Source organism: Pinus tabuliformis, chromosome 3_1, assembly GCF_031772625.1.
Source record: "Pinus tabuliformis cultivar Carrire ecotype Pingquan chromosome 3_1, CPIR1, whole genome shotgun sequence".
Classification (NCBI taxonomy): domain Eukaryota; kingdom Viridiplantae; phylum Streptophyta; class Pinopsida; order Pinales; family Pinaceae; genus Pinus; species Pinus tabuliformis.
The window spans coordinates 11,945,188-11,959,803 of NC_142301.1; the positions used below are offsets into that span (position 1 = coordinate 11,945,188).

A 14,616-nucleotide genomic window follows, 5' to 3' on the forward strand; every position below is an offset into this window, starting at 1 on the left:
CCCGCGTCCAGGCGCTCTGTTCCTAAGGGCCGGGGTGCGTACCCCGCAAAACGCAAATTGCAAACCCCATAACTCCAAAACCAACCAAAATTTTTGCATTTTGTGAATTCTAACAGATGTTTAATGATGTGTAGGGAGCACACCATGCTTGATTGGCGCGAAAGAGAGCATGAGGATGTTGATTTAGCCGCAATAAATCATCAACCCTCCATTGATGCTTTGAAGGCATGCGGGCTATACAAATACTGGGCCATAGCTGGCATGAGGGCACAGGTGCCATTCTTGGAGTGGCTGGTTGAAAGGTGGAACGTCCAGGAACAATGCTTTTACATCGGAGAGCACCAGCTCGAGATAGAGCCCTCTGATATATATTTTCTCACTGGTTTGCCCAACAGGGGCGAGCAACTGACTCTTTCCGAGACTAGGCCGGGTGGCCAATCCCTTGCTAGCCTCCGGCTAGAGTGGTGTAACAACCAGAACCAGGAGAAAGGGATAGAAATCAAGTATATATCCCTGCCTGAACTTATGGTAATTGCCTTTACAGTTACCAGACTCTGCGGCACGGCCGCCTTGCATATTTCCACCGGGTCCCAAATGCGGATCGCGATAGATTGCTACCAGGGCACCATTTTCAACTGGTGCGAAGCTGTGTTGGCCAACATGAAGGCCCAACTAACTAGGGTAAAGACCGGGAAACTAAAGACCTTTGGGTATGGGCCTTTGGTTGTGAGCTTTTCCCTAGAGAGAGTTCCTATGTTGATCCCTCAGCAGCTTACTATTCCAGTTGGGGCTCCTCGGGAGCCTAAGTTGACGAGATGGGTTACAGTGATGGCCCGGCATCCTGATGAGGGCACGACAGTGGTTCGATTTCCTGATGGTTACTTTCACTGGCTAGAGGGCCAGGTCTTTGCTATTCAGGATTTTGCTTATGCCGGAATGGATTTTCAGAACGATCCGGACATGGTTCTTCCACCGGGAGAACAATGGGATGACAGAGGTACTTCATTTTTCACAAGTTTTTAAATTATCTATTTTTTTTTTGTTTTTTATATATATCTCCTCAAACTGACAGTAAAAATGTTCAAAATGCAGATGTAGGCCCACGGCGTCCAGCCAATCTCCGGGCTTTTGAGAGGAGACATCCACCTGTACCGGCACCAGCCCCACAGGATGCGTCCGCAGAGATGCTAGCTGAGTTGGAGCAGGATCTAGAGCGTCTGACGGTGGACATACCGGAGACGACCATAGATGATATTCCTATCAGACTGCAGCGCTATGTAGTCGCAGTCCCGGGGTCTTTTAGGAGATTTTTATGTAGGGTAGCCCGTGCAGTGGTGTCTTACAGAGAGCATCACCAGTGACTGGATGGTCACCTTTTGTAGTCACATGTGACATTTTGACTTTTTGTACTTATCATTTTGCCGATCATAAGGTGTTTTAAACCTATGATCGAAGACGATGTATATTTTTGACACACTTCTATCTATATATATATCATTATTACCGGCTTATTTTGTTTAACATATATGATGAAATGTTTATAAATTTGCATTTATGATTGTTTACAAATGTCTATTTAACATTCGAGACGCCATTGCATCTGCTAATGTGTTTAAAGACCTTGGAATATGTTGATATTCAATGTAATCAAATTCACGTTCCAAGAGACGCACCCTCAAAAACAATCTCAGCAACACCGGATTTCTAATGGCATAGACTCTATTAAGCTGTAATACAACGAGTTTAGAATCTAACCTCACTATCAAACTGCGAATCCCAAATGAAATAGATTCAGATAATAGTTCAATCACTGCACTGTATTCTGCAATGTTGTTTGTTGTTTGACCGAGGCTTACCCCATGCATAGAAACTAACTCGTCAGAGGGCGAATAGATAACCCAAGCTGCGGAAGAGATATTCCGTGTACTACGACAAGCACCATCAGCAAATCCAATGTACGTTTGGAGAGGCGTCGACATCTGCAATATCAAGAGCAAAACCAAGATAAGCCAGAATAACGACGAAAACACACTCTTCTAGATTAAAGCACACTGTCTAAACTAAGCACACAGTCTAAACTAAGCACACATACTGGCTAGAAAAGAAAACTAAACTAACTAAGATCTCCATACCCATCATTTAAGCATAATACCTCTTTAGGTAAAGTCCATTTCTGGGTTTACCCAAAGAGTCCCCATCAAAGTCTACCAGCTCATAGGCCCCTTTTGCTAGCTTTCGCTTAACAATGTAGGGCCCATGCCACATAGGAACGAATTTTCCAGCGCCTAGCTTATCATTAGCTTGATCATATAACAACACTAGGTCTCCTTCCGAAAAACTTCGAGGGGTCACATTTCGGTCATACTGAGCTTTCATTCGCTTTGCGTGAGTCTCGATTGCTAAAGCAGCTTCACGTCGAGTCTCATCTAATTTGGCTAAGTATAACAGACGCTTCTCCTCTTCGGAAGTAGCTGGAAGTAATTCGATGGCCATTTGCAGTGATGGGATTTCGCATTCAATGGGTAACACGGCTTCCAAACCATAAACTAGTTGGAAAGGAGTGAACCCTGTTGATGTTTTTACTGAGGTTCGGTATGCCCATAGCGCCGAAAATAACATGTTGTGCCAATTCGACCGATGGATACCAATGATCCGTCGGATCATGATGACTAGAACTTTGTTGATAGACTCAACCAAACCGTTTGCTTGGGGATAATAAGGAGTAGAACTATCATGACGTAAACCAAGCTGGCTTGTAAGTTCTGTCATCATAACGTTTCGAAAATGGCGCCCATGGTCAGTGATTATCGCTTGTGGGACACCAAACCTAGCAATAATGTGATTGAATACGAAAATTGCTGCTGTCTTGCCGCTTGCTTCGAATGTAGGCATCGCCTCGGCCCACTTAGTAAAATAATCAACCGCAAGGATGATATACGCATGCCCCCCGGCCGAGTGAGGGTTACAAGTAATAAAGTCGATACCCCATTTGGCGAAAGGACCAACGGCAATTATAGGGTGGAGAGGAGTAGGTGGCGCGTGCATCTTTCGATCAAACACCTGACAGTTGTGGCATTTTCGGACCGCAATAATACAGTCTTTAAATAAGGACGGCCAAAAATAACCAGCGCGCAGTATCTTTTGGGCAGTGGCATACCCTGACATATGACCGCCACACGCTCCAGAGTGATAGTCATTCAAAACCCTCTCAGCTTCCTCATGTGTTAAGCAACGTCGAAAAATTAAGTCCGCCCCATGACGATAAAGAGTGTCTCCAATAATTTTGTATTGTTGGGACTGGAACCGAATTTTCCGACGTTCCGACTTTGAGATTTCGGGCCGAAAGGATTGGGTCTGGAGATAGACGATTATATCCCCATACCACGGATCTAAAGTACTGATAAGAAACAAAGATTCGTCCGCAATGGGCTCCTCTGCCACAGTCTCTGTATCAGTATGCGGGAAATCACACATCAATTCGGCAAAAACTAAGGATTTCTTAGACTTGGACTTCTCGAACTCCAAATCGAACTCCTGCAGGATAACAATCCATTTGGAGTACTTGCCCCCTAGCAATTGTTTAGTCAAAATATAGATCATAGGGTTGCAATCCGAAATCACTGTAGTTTTGCGGAGAAGAATGTAGTGACGAAAACGCTGGACAGCTTGAACGGCTGCGAGGGCCAACTTTTCCACATGTGAGTATTTTAGCTCGGTGGGATTTAAGGTCCGACTAAGATAATATATCACATGTTCCGTTCCGAATTCATCTTCCTGAACTAAAACCATTCCAATGGTGGAGTGGGAGGCGGCGAGATACAAGAAGTAATCCTGGTTGTAGTTGGGAGGATGCAGCAACGGTGCATGGGTTAACGCGTGCTTAAGTGCATCAAAAGATTTCTGAGCTATCTCATCCCAAGAGAATTGAGCATTTTGTTTCAACAACCGGGTGAAACCCTTTGTAACGTCGGCGTAGTTAGGAATGAATCGACGTAAAAAGTTTGCTTTCCCCTGCAAACTTTGGAGTTGGCGCAAACTCGAAGGAGGAGGCAATTTGACGATAGCTTCTACCTTCGAGGGATCGACGCGGATACCGGCTTTTGAAACAAAAAAACCTAGCAATCGTCCCACTTCTATGCAGAAGACACATTTGTGTGGGTTCAAGCGAATTCGATAATGCCGACACCTCATGAAAATAGCTCGTAAGTGAACAGGGTGATCAGCTCGACGTAAAGAGTGAGCAGGAAAATCATCGAGATACGGTTGCACAATGTGTTTGATGTCATGAAACGCGTAAGACATTGCCCGTTGGAAAGTTGCTCCGGTGTTCTTAAGTCCAAAAGGCAATTTGCAGTAAGCAAACGTCCGCCAAGGACAAATGAAAGCCGTTTTTGGTTGATCAGCAGGTAGAATATTGATTTGGTTGTAGACGGAAAAACCGTCCATATAGGAAAATATTTCACTGCCGGCATAATCATCAATTATTTGATCGATATAGGGCGTGGGATAGTTGTCTTTTGGACAAGCACGATTTATATCCCTATAGTCGATACATATTCTTATTGTTCCTTGTTTCTTGTTAACTGGAACAATATTCGAAACCCAATCCGTTAACGGGATCGGATAAATGAAACCTGCTTTCAACAGCTTCTCGACTTCTGCTTTAATCGCAGCCGCTTTCCTAGGGTGTATCTGATGCAGACGTTGCCGAACGGGTTTAGCGTCCGGGTAAGTCTTAATCTCATGAACAACAATGGAGGGATCAATTCCTGGCATCTCCTCATAAGACCAGGCAAACACGTTGCGGAACTCTTGGAATAGGGCCTTGTAACTTTGAATTTCGTGTCTGTATACGAGGCACCTATATGAATGTTCTCAATAGTTCCAGCTTTGACTGAAATGTCAATGGCAATAGTTTGAGAAATATTTGCCAAATTCAACTCTGAATCAGGATGTTTCATTGGATTCTGAGCGTCCTTGACATATTCAACAGTAAAGATGGATGAAAAATCATTTTCAAAAACATCACCCTCAGGTAAAAACGAAGATCTGTGATGGAGATCTTCCCACGGTAGATCGTCTACACTTAGGATTTCACGAAGTTGTTCATCAGATGACACAACTTCAGGAAACGTTATCCGCTCAGAGGTTGATGTGAAAAGTGACTCTTCACCGACCACATTCATTTGGTCAATTTGGGTTGAACTCGTGTCGGAAAAAGACTGCACTGCTTCATAAGCAATCTCATATGGACTCAAAGGCATAGCATCACTGAATGAGTCTATCTCAGATTTAGATGGGATAATCCAAGGATCATCGTAAATAATAGTGTCTGAAGTAATCATATGAACAAAAGCAAGTGAAGGGTCTGCATTGAGTGGAGGAAAAGGAAAAGTTCCCAGTAAACCGGAATCTTTAACTAAACCTACACCAATATCCTTGTAAGGGATAGTCGTTTTACCGACATGCTGGATACTCTCAGAAGAGGCTGGGTCGGATGAAAAGTAAGCCAGCTGGTCTATGGTCACGATCTTACCATTGTGTGGAAATTTTATAACTCTGAAGACCGATGACACGACCGCTGTCATAGCGTAAGACCAACTGCGACCCAAAAGAAGGTTGTAGTCTAGAGGGGCATCAACCACTTCCACATCCAGACTAACGGTTTTTCCTTCAACTCCTATAGGCAAATCCGGTAGAATGCCAAACGGATGGAACCCACGGCCATCGAAGGCCTTAAGAATCGACGGGGATTGGTTCAATGCAAGAGAGCCAAGCGATCTCCAACACTGAATCGACATAATACACGTAGAAGCTCCTTCATCAATTACAGTCCGATGAATGGGCCTGTTTTTGACTATCACTGGGATCTGGAAAGCCATTTGATGAGGGAGTCGTGGTGTACTATTTTCTAGATCTAAGATTATCAGGTTCGGGTCCTGAATATCAACAGCTCCTATAGCCGACAAAAGTAATTTGCGTTGTGCTGGACATGATTGCAGCACTTCCAATGCCGACATTGCTGAGGGTGAAACAGCTAAATCCTCAACAATGTTATAATTCTGAGCTGCTCTCGCATGTGGATTGAAAGCAGACTTTCGAAGTATACCCTTGGCGGGCGGTTTGATTACTAAGTCTGGGTTAGGTTTCTCGATCTGTAGTGGATCGGAACCGGGAGCTGAGGTTGATGGATTAGAATGAGAAGATTCTGCTTCTTTACCATCAACAGGACTCTTACTACCATAATCTTGCAATCGAGTCGCAATCCGTACATGAGACATCATCAATATGGGTTCTTCACTAGCACTCGAGGAAGAACCTATCATCTTACTCTCCTGCTTTGGAAATGGGTCTTTCAAAACAGCAGGAGTTGGGGAACCTTTAACGATTTTCACAACCTCCGCCCGATGAGGGCAATCTCTTGTGAAATGATCTTCTTCACAAATTAAACAAGGATATCGAGGTTTGCGCTTCTCGTCGTTAGATTCCGACTTCTCTTTTTTCTCCTTTGGAGCCTTATCTGCTTTCTCCTTCTTCTTACTTTTCTTTTTACTACCGTTTTTGGGTTTAGCCGTAGGTGATTCTACAGCGTGAACGTCGGCAGTAATTCCGGGAGAAGATTCTCCTGTCGGGGAGTCTGGTAAGGTTATAATTGGAGAAGCATCCTTTGAGGATTTCTTCTTGCTTTTCGTATTTACCGTACCAATCATGCCATCAGCAGCATGAGACCCCGAAGGAGCAGCAGCGATTTGATTCGACTTAGGAAGATCTGGGATCTTCTCCTGCAATGTACCCGACTGAGTGTAAACTAAGTCAAGGTACTGGGCTTGAGCAATGACTTGCTCCTCAGTAACTACTCCGGCCTTAGCTATGTCTTCAGTAATCTTCGGTAATAATGATTTTACAAACCATTCAGCTAAGATTTGGTCCGGGATATAAACTTTCACCAAACGTCTTCGACGTCTCCATTCATGAATATGGTCAGAAATATAAGTGGACGTCGATTGTTTTAATGAAGTTAATAACTCAATACCGTTATCGTATCTGACCGGCAACTGAAAATGAGTAAGGAACGAGGTAGCTAACTGGCTGAAATTGTAAAAAGAGGCCCGTGGTAACTCAATGTACCACTTGGCCGCGAGACCAATGAGCGTACGCTGGAAAAGACGTAAACGGATCGAATCATCCGAGATAGAATTTGAAGCACACCAGAGGTGGTAAGTCATCACATGATTTGACGGATCCTCTCCAGGCTTACCTTCGAACTTAGGTATATCACTGGGCAACTTATTTGGCATTGGCGGCCAGAACGGAAGATAATTGATTGGATCGTTCGTTAGGCGCGTCAAGTCGGGTAAATCCAAAGTTGCAATAAACGGAAATTGCCGGTTAGGATCTCTAAAACTCTGGGCCACAATACCAGTTCCAGGAGGAGGATATCCAGGATAACTAGGAATAGGAATCGCATTCGGGATATTATATCCTCCTGGAAAACCAGGATTAACTGGACTGTACTGGGGCTGTTGAGGTTGTTGATAAGTATACCCAGGATACGGTTGATACTGGTAAACCGGTTGTTGGACAGCAGGACCAAGTTGATACTGCCCCTGGTACTGTTGGTACGTAAATTGAGGTTGACTTGTTACAACAGTACTTAAACCAGGTTGCCCTACAGGCATCTGAACTGTGGTTTGAATCGTAGATCCAGACAACGGTAAAGATGTCTGAGGGGTGGTTGCAGAGACAGTAGAAACCGGAGCTGTCGATACTCCAGAAGTAAGTGTGGTAGACTGGAAAGATGGTGCAGTAGTTGTAGCAGTCGTTTGAGATGGAGTACTAGGTGCAATTGGCGACTGAGTAACTACCGAAGTTACAGGAGTTTGAATAGTTGACTGGACAGGTTGTGGTTGCTGGGGTGTACCAGAAACTACGGGTTGTCCAGTTTGAGGTAACAACTGTATACTTGGCTGCATCACCTGCTGACCTTGCGATGGATCCCACACTATCATTCCGGGGTATTGACCCGTAACAGGTTGAGGATACTGAGATCCGTAACCAGGTTGAGGGTAGGATTGATAATTGACAGGTACATTTCCTATATTTTGAACATAAGTTTGACCTTGAGGTGGTAGATAACCTTGAGTCGAGTACTGACCCTGGGGTTGATACCCTTGAGGTAAATACTGATACTGGGGTTGACCTTGACTCGAGTACTGACCTTGGGGTTGATACCCTTGAGGTAAGTACTGATACTGGGGTTGACCTTGGGGTACATATTGAGACTGGGGTTGACCTTGAGGTAAGTATTGTACCACAGGTATATACTGTCCTTGAGGTTGCCCCCCAGACACAATTTGTGTACCCTGAGGTTGCCCCCCAGGCATTACTTGAGGTTGCCCCCCAGGCGGTAACTGCCCACCTTGAGGTTGAGAACTAGGAGTTGAACCTGACATCATATAGATATCCCCTACACCCAACGGCTTATTACCATTGTTTCCAGCTAATAACCCATGTTCAATGGGTTGAGGAGATGCTCCTGCAAAAATACCAGAAAGTGACTGATACCCAGTAGGAACAGAAGGACCGCCATGTAAAAATGATTCAGATGATTGAGAAAACATGGACGACTGACCAGACATATTTACAGGACTATATATACCTCTAGATGGAAAAGGAGTACGAGGTGGAGAAAAACCGGTACCTGAGTTGTCTAGATAATTAGTTAACGAAAGATACCAAGTAGTACTTCTAGGAGGGCTGTAAAAGATAGATTCACGCTCTCTTAGATCAATGGTAGGTTGATCTTCAAGAACAGGGCCTACTTCTTCTTCTGGAGCAAGTTCTTCAATAGCAATCAATCCAGAAGGAAGATTTTCGGTTATGACTCTTTCAACCCTAGGTGAATCAGGAACACTAGAAGTTGGAGTAACAGGTTCAGATATTTCAGGTTCTTCGCCTATGTCACTAGCAGATGAAAAACTACCAGTAAGCTCAGAAACTGCAACAGCGTCAGGATTATAACCTGTCTCTAGACTTTGGTAATCTGGATGGACTACCAAGGAAGACTCTCCTTCTTCAGGTGAACCTACTCTACTGCCACTAGGAGGGGTTACAAGGACTTTCAAACCTTCGTAATGACCCGGAACGTCTTCAGGAGGTCCACCCCGCGATCTACGGAGTTTCCTCAACAAATCAGTTCCGGTAACAATCTCAGGTGACTTGCCCCGAAGTCTACGGGACTGTCTCGGTAATTCCGCCACAGTTAAAGATTTTTGACTACTGCACACGCAAACAAAGTAAAATCTCAAAGCAAACCGCCTAAAGTATCTAAAGAACCAAACAAATTTGAAGCACACGCCTAAAGAATCTAGGGCGTCAAACCAAGCACAAACAGTAGCCTTCCGGACTGAAAGCGCTAGTTGGTGATGAAGTCCAACATCGTCGGATTCAGTACAGAAGTGGCGGGTGGAACAGTTACCCCGGCAACCTGCTTAATGAATAGACCGGCACAAGTTCCTCCACTTTAACCGTCTCGAGTGAAGTGAACCCCCCGGAAAATCCAAGTGAGTCTAGCCGACGTCTGCTCCAGGTACAGTGGGATCTTCCCTCCACCGTCACCTCGAGAGAATCCTAAAGATTACGGTCACTAAGGTTACCAACAGCAACAAGTACACCTGGGGGAACAGTCTAAACTCCGACAGCACGCAAGGGCAGAGTATCAAGCTCAATCCCCTTGCCGGCTCCTTGACAATAATCCAAGGTTTACCGACAAGTGACCCCTGGCTCCTCGACAATGGTTAATCCGAGGTTTACCGTTTGTAATACGTGCATGTCTGGTGTCGTTCCCAACGAGGGAGGATTGATCCCCTCACTGGTTCGGACACGAGCTCGTGCTTCTCCTTTAAGAGGAGCTTTCCCAGAGTGTAAATGAAACAGCTGGATTTATTCTATCACAAGATAAGCTACTTGTTTGGTTTTGTTGTCTTGGAGAGTTTATTACTCTCCTACTCCAAGACACTAGCCTGATCTATATTGGTGTTTCAGAGCCCTAGTAAATAAAAATTACTACGTTGATTTTACTTTAAGCGTTAATTTTATGGCTTCCTTAAGACAAAAGGTAGTGGAGATGAAACTGGTGGTGTGTAGACTCGACTCGCAACCACTACAAAGATGCACCTAAGATGATTTACACTACTTTCCTTTTCAATGAATTTCTTAGCTAAGAGAGTTGAGAGAATGCAATTTTTGTAAAAAACAACTTTCTTAACAAAGACAATAAAAGAAACAATTCTCCTTCATCTTTTCAAAACATGCACTCATGGCCACTAATTACTCACGAAAATTGCTTTTCTTCAAAAGACTACAAATGCTACTAAAGAAAATTTGATTCCAAAAGAATTTTGTATTTTTCCTATATTAATCAAGCATATAAAACTACTTAGCAAAAATCAATTTTAACAAATCTAAGGAAATCAAATCAAAATCACTCAAAAGTAAACTAAAGGGAAATTTACCTACAAGCAAAAATAAAGAGGACAAAAGCCTACAAGTATGATTCTCGGATGTTTTACTTAGTCAAAAGCAACTAAGGATCAGTCTATGCAGAATCATAAACTAATCGAAAAACGAAATCGAAATCTTTTTGTTCTTTTTCACAAAAATGAAATTCAAAGCTCTAAATCGACAAACTTTTCGAGATTTGCAAAGAGAAGATACAAAGGTAGATCTCTCACAAGGGTGATCTCTATGACAGGTCCGACTCCTAAGAGGGATGAACAAAACCAGGGAGATCCAAAGTTTGACAACCTCTAACGCCAAAGTCACTACAGGACCAGTTAAAAATCAAACCCTAAGGCAAAACTCTATGAATTCCACCAAAAACCCTCGATACAAACGGAACAAGTCCAGGTGAAGATCTTTAACAGCAAACCAATGGATCTGGGCAGGAAAAACCAAGAAAAAGCAAAATCTAAAGAGCAAAAAGCAAAAATTTGAAATTTTTCTTAATTTTAACAGGGTACGCAGGCAACCCGTTAAGACAGGTGCGGGTGCGCTCTGTGCACACAGTAACAGTGCATACAAGTACACACTGTGCTGAACTCAGAGCCTGCGTACTTCGACCAAAACTAAGAAAAAGAAAAAACTAAATGAACCCTAAGCTAACCTACCCAAACACACAGTTCAATAGCTAAAAACCAGACAACAAGCAGTGTTTCTCAGATCAAAGGATGAAATCAAAAAGAACTCAAACAAATCAATGGTGTCCCCAGTATGGTCGCCAATTTGTCACACGGAATCAGTCAATAGTGCGGACACAACCGACCTTCCTAGAAGTCTAAGACTTTCTAATGACAAACAAGACAAAAGAGAACAATCCTTCTCTAAATATGCATTACAATATGAGAAATCAATTGTTTAGCTCTTACCTTTAACCAAATGCTGTTGTAGTAGTCCAGCTTCGTTGATCCGGATGAGCTCCTCCTTCTCTTCAAAACCTGCATTCACCAACAGTCAAACCATTAAATAGCACCTGATCATAACATAAAACAAAGCATATTCAACATATAGACCAAGGAGTATATGAAACAACTCGTAAATAACGAGTTATTGAGAAGAATGGACTAATTTGTATTAAAGGTAACAAAAGGAACCATTACAACCTGAGCCTTGGTGTTGTGCAAGCTCCTTCCAGGGTCCACAAGAGTCCTCCTTTACTCTGATCAGCTCACCCACCTCCCAATGGAAACAAGTAAAGATGGTAATCTCTCCTCACAAGCTCTCACAAGGAAGTCCTAATTCCAGCAGCATCTACCCTTAGGAACATTCAGCTTTCAACCTCCCTCCCTCTGGCTCAATGCCTGTATTTATAGTGTTCTAGAGGAAGTTAATTAGCTCCACCATGGATGGGATAAGCCCCTCTTTCAATGGCATAGGCTCCCCTCTTCATGGGATAAGTCCCTCTTTCTTTGGGTACATGAACCATCTGGAGGCGCTTCATACACGTCAAACAAGCTTCTAGAATGCTCTAGAAATGACCACAAGTAACTTTTTTAAGATGAAACTTGCGCCTTTTGACCTTTACAGGAGTACGCACCCATCCCTTTACATACAGAGCGTACTTGGACGCAGGCATTGTGAACTTGGATTGCGTACCCGCAGGTAAGGCTAAGAGAAATTGCGTACCAGAGATAATTGACTTTAAATGACTTTTCTCTTCTTTCTGGAGTTTGACATGCAGAGCTAAGGCATGAGACTTGCCAAGGAGGATAGTATGACAGTGAATTGAGTCATACTAACTGCAAATAGTCATGGTGACATTTTTTAGTGTAACAGTAAGTGTGAGACAAAATGACAAAGGCAAGCAAGTATGCATTTGTAGCTCTCTTGTTCATTTTCATAATGGTAATGGTTGTGGTGGGAGCAACAAAAGTAATGGCATCATCTCCCACTCTGAAAATGGTCACAGGCACTGCTTCAATGCCCTTCGTTCCCTCCCTTTTCGTTGCCATTATTTCCTCATTGATCCCATTCCTCGACTCTCGATTTTAGTGAGATATATTGCAACTACTCTTTGGTTTGTTTTCTATGATTCATTGGGAGAGTCAACTGTTGGTTTTTTTTTGGTATATGTTTTGTGACCAATTATATCCTTTCTATAGATCAAATTATTGTGGAGTTCAATCTTTTGTATTCTTTATTCATTTAAGAATAAAGGGATCTTCTCATGGTCCTTATTATATATTCTTTGAATTAATAAAAATAAAAATTCGCAATTTTTAATTTCCCATATTTTGGGGTTACTTGTGAATTTGTTTTTGAGCAAAATGTGGGATAACCTTGGAAATTGGAATTTAAGTAGGCATCCATTTGTATTTTGTTCCTTATAGTGGCTACTTCACATGTAATTTATTCCAAACATTTTCCAAACATTTTCTTTATTTTTATTTACCAAGGTCATTTAAAGATTATAGTTTGGTATGAGTACATAGCGCGAGTCGGACAATGGAGATATTGAAATATTTTTGTAATATTTTCAACTTAATAATGGGTTCTTCATTTTTTTTTTTCTGCGTGATTGCACTTGTCCGAAATGGTTTACGTGGTCTTGTATTTGGGAGAGCTCTTCGGGTCGGTGAAAAGTACGTGTTGCGGTGAACTGTACAAATAAAATTCAACATCATTTCAAATAATAAATTAAATTATATCTATTATCACATCAAATTATAAGTTATTATTATTATTTTATAAGGGCATCTGAAAAATTAAATTTTAATATAAAAATATTATTAATAATAATGAAAATCTAATTTATTTTAAAACTATAGTTAAATTAGATATTAAAGTGTTGTATGAAAGTAAATTAATATTTTTAATAATAAGGAAAATTTGATATATTTTAAAGTGATACTGAAAAGTAGATATTAAAATGGCATATGAAAAGTCTTTATTAAACTCATCTTTATTTCAAAACAAGCCTAGATCCATCTTAACTCTAAATCTACCAACTCTTTAGAGGGATTAAATATCTTAAGGTACAAACCTCTTTTAGAGTGAAAATAGATTTGATTCTTCTTGATATTTGATAGATCTAGAGTTAAAAATGGATCTAGGTTGATAAATATAGATTTAACTTATATGACCTCGTCGATCATTTTTTCATTGTCTTTTCTTTGACCTTTGGATATTTATACTTGGTTAAATGATAATTTGCCTCTAGCCCCACCTTCACCCTCATGAGGGTGGGTGAGGATCACCATATAACTTAATCTATATTTATTAATATGAGGTGAGAGTGAGGCAAATATTGGTTAAATTATAAACCAATATTCATTATTTTCCCTACCCCACCCTCATAACAATTTTTTATTAAAATAAACCAAGATATATTGGAACAATAATTTAACCAATATTCTCCTACACTCCACGCCCCCATTAAGTGGGGGTTGGGGGCAATATTTGGTGAATTATTATAATTTATCCAAGTAGCAAAGCGCAATGGGAATGAGTTCATATCTTCAGAGACAATCGATAAAATTGGAACGATACAAAGAAGATTAGCATGGCCCCTAGGCAAGGATGACATGCACAAATCAAGAAATGGGCCAATTTTTTAAAGAAAGCCCATATTTGCTATCCTAGTGGTTATTCGTGGCGACAACTCAAGCTACATCTTGAGTTCAAATAGTATGACCATGCTCACAAAAACCAACAACCGGTACTTAATAGTACCCATTTAAAAATTTTGGCTACAGTTTGGAAACAACGAATTGGTGAAATCAGACGTCACTTCTGGGATATTCAATTCCAACATATTTACAGAGAATTCAACAATTATGCAGATAGATTATCAAAAAGAGCATTAACACTTGGGTCGAGAAACATTATAATTGAGGAATTGTCTCGTTGTTAGATTATAAATACAACCTACACTTCTTTATCACAATTGAACAACCTTTCAGTGTTTCAATAGGAGTAGAAGCAAATATAAAGCCAAGAAAATTTGAAAGCAGCAGATTAGATTCTTCATACGACAGAAAAATGACTCTAGCAAATTATTATACAGGCATATTATTCTTGTAATTTAACAACTAAGAGTCAATTAAATTTTCTATATAT

At 41.5% G+C, this 14,616-nt stretch overlaps 1 non-coding gene across 1 annotated transcript; it reads left to right on the plus strand.

Annotated features, from left to right (window-relative positions):
* Positions 1-14,005: 14,005 nt before the first annotated feature.
* LOC149185515 (U6 spliceosomal RNA) lies at positions 14,006-14,112 on the plus strand. Its single transcript, XR_016256671.1, has one exon. It is a non-coding gene; the product is annotated as a U6 spliceosomal RNA (small nuclear RNA).
* Positions 14,113-14,616: the final 504 nt, after the last annotated feature.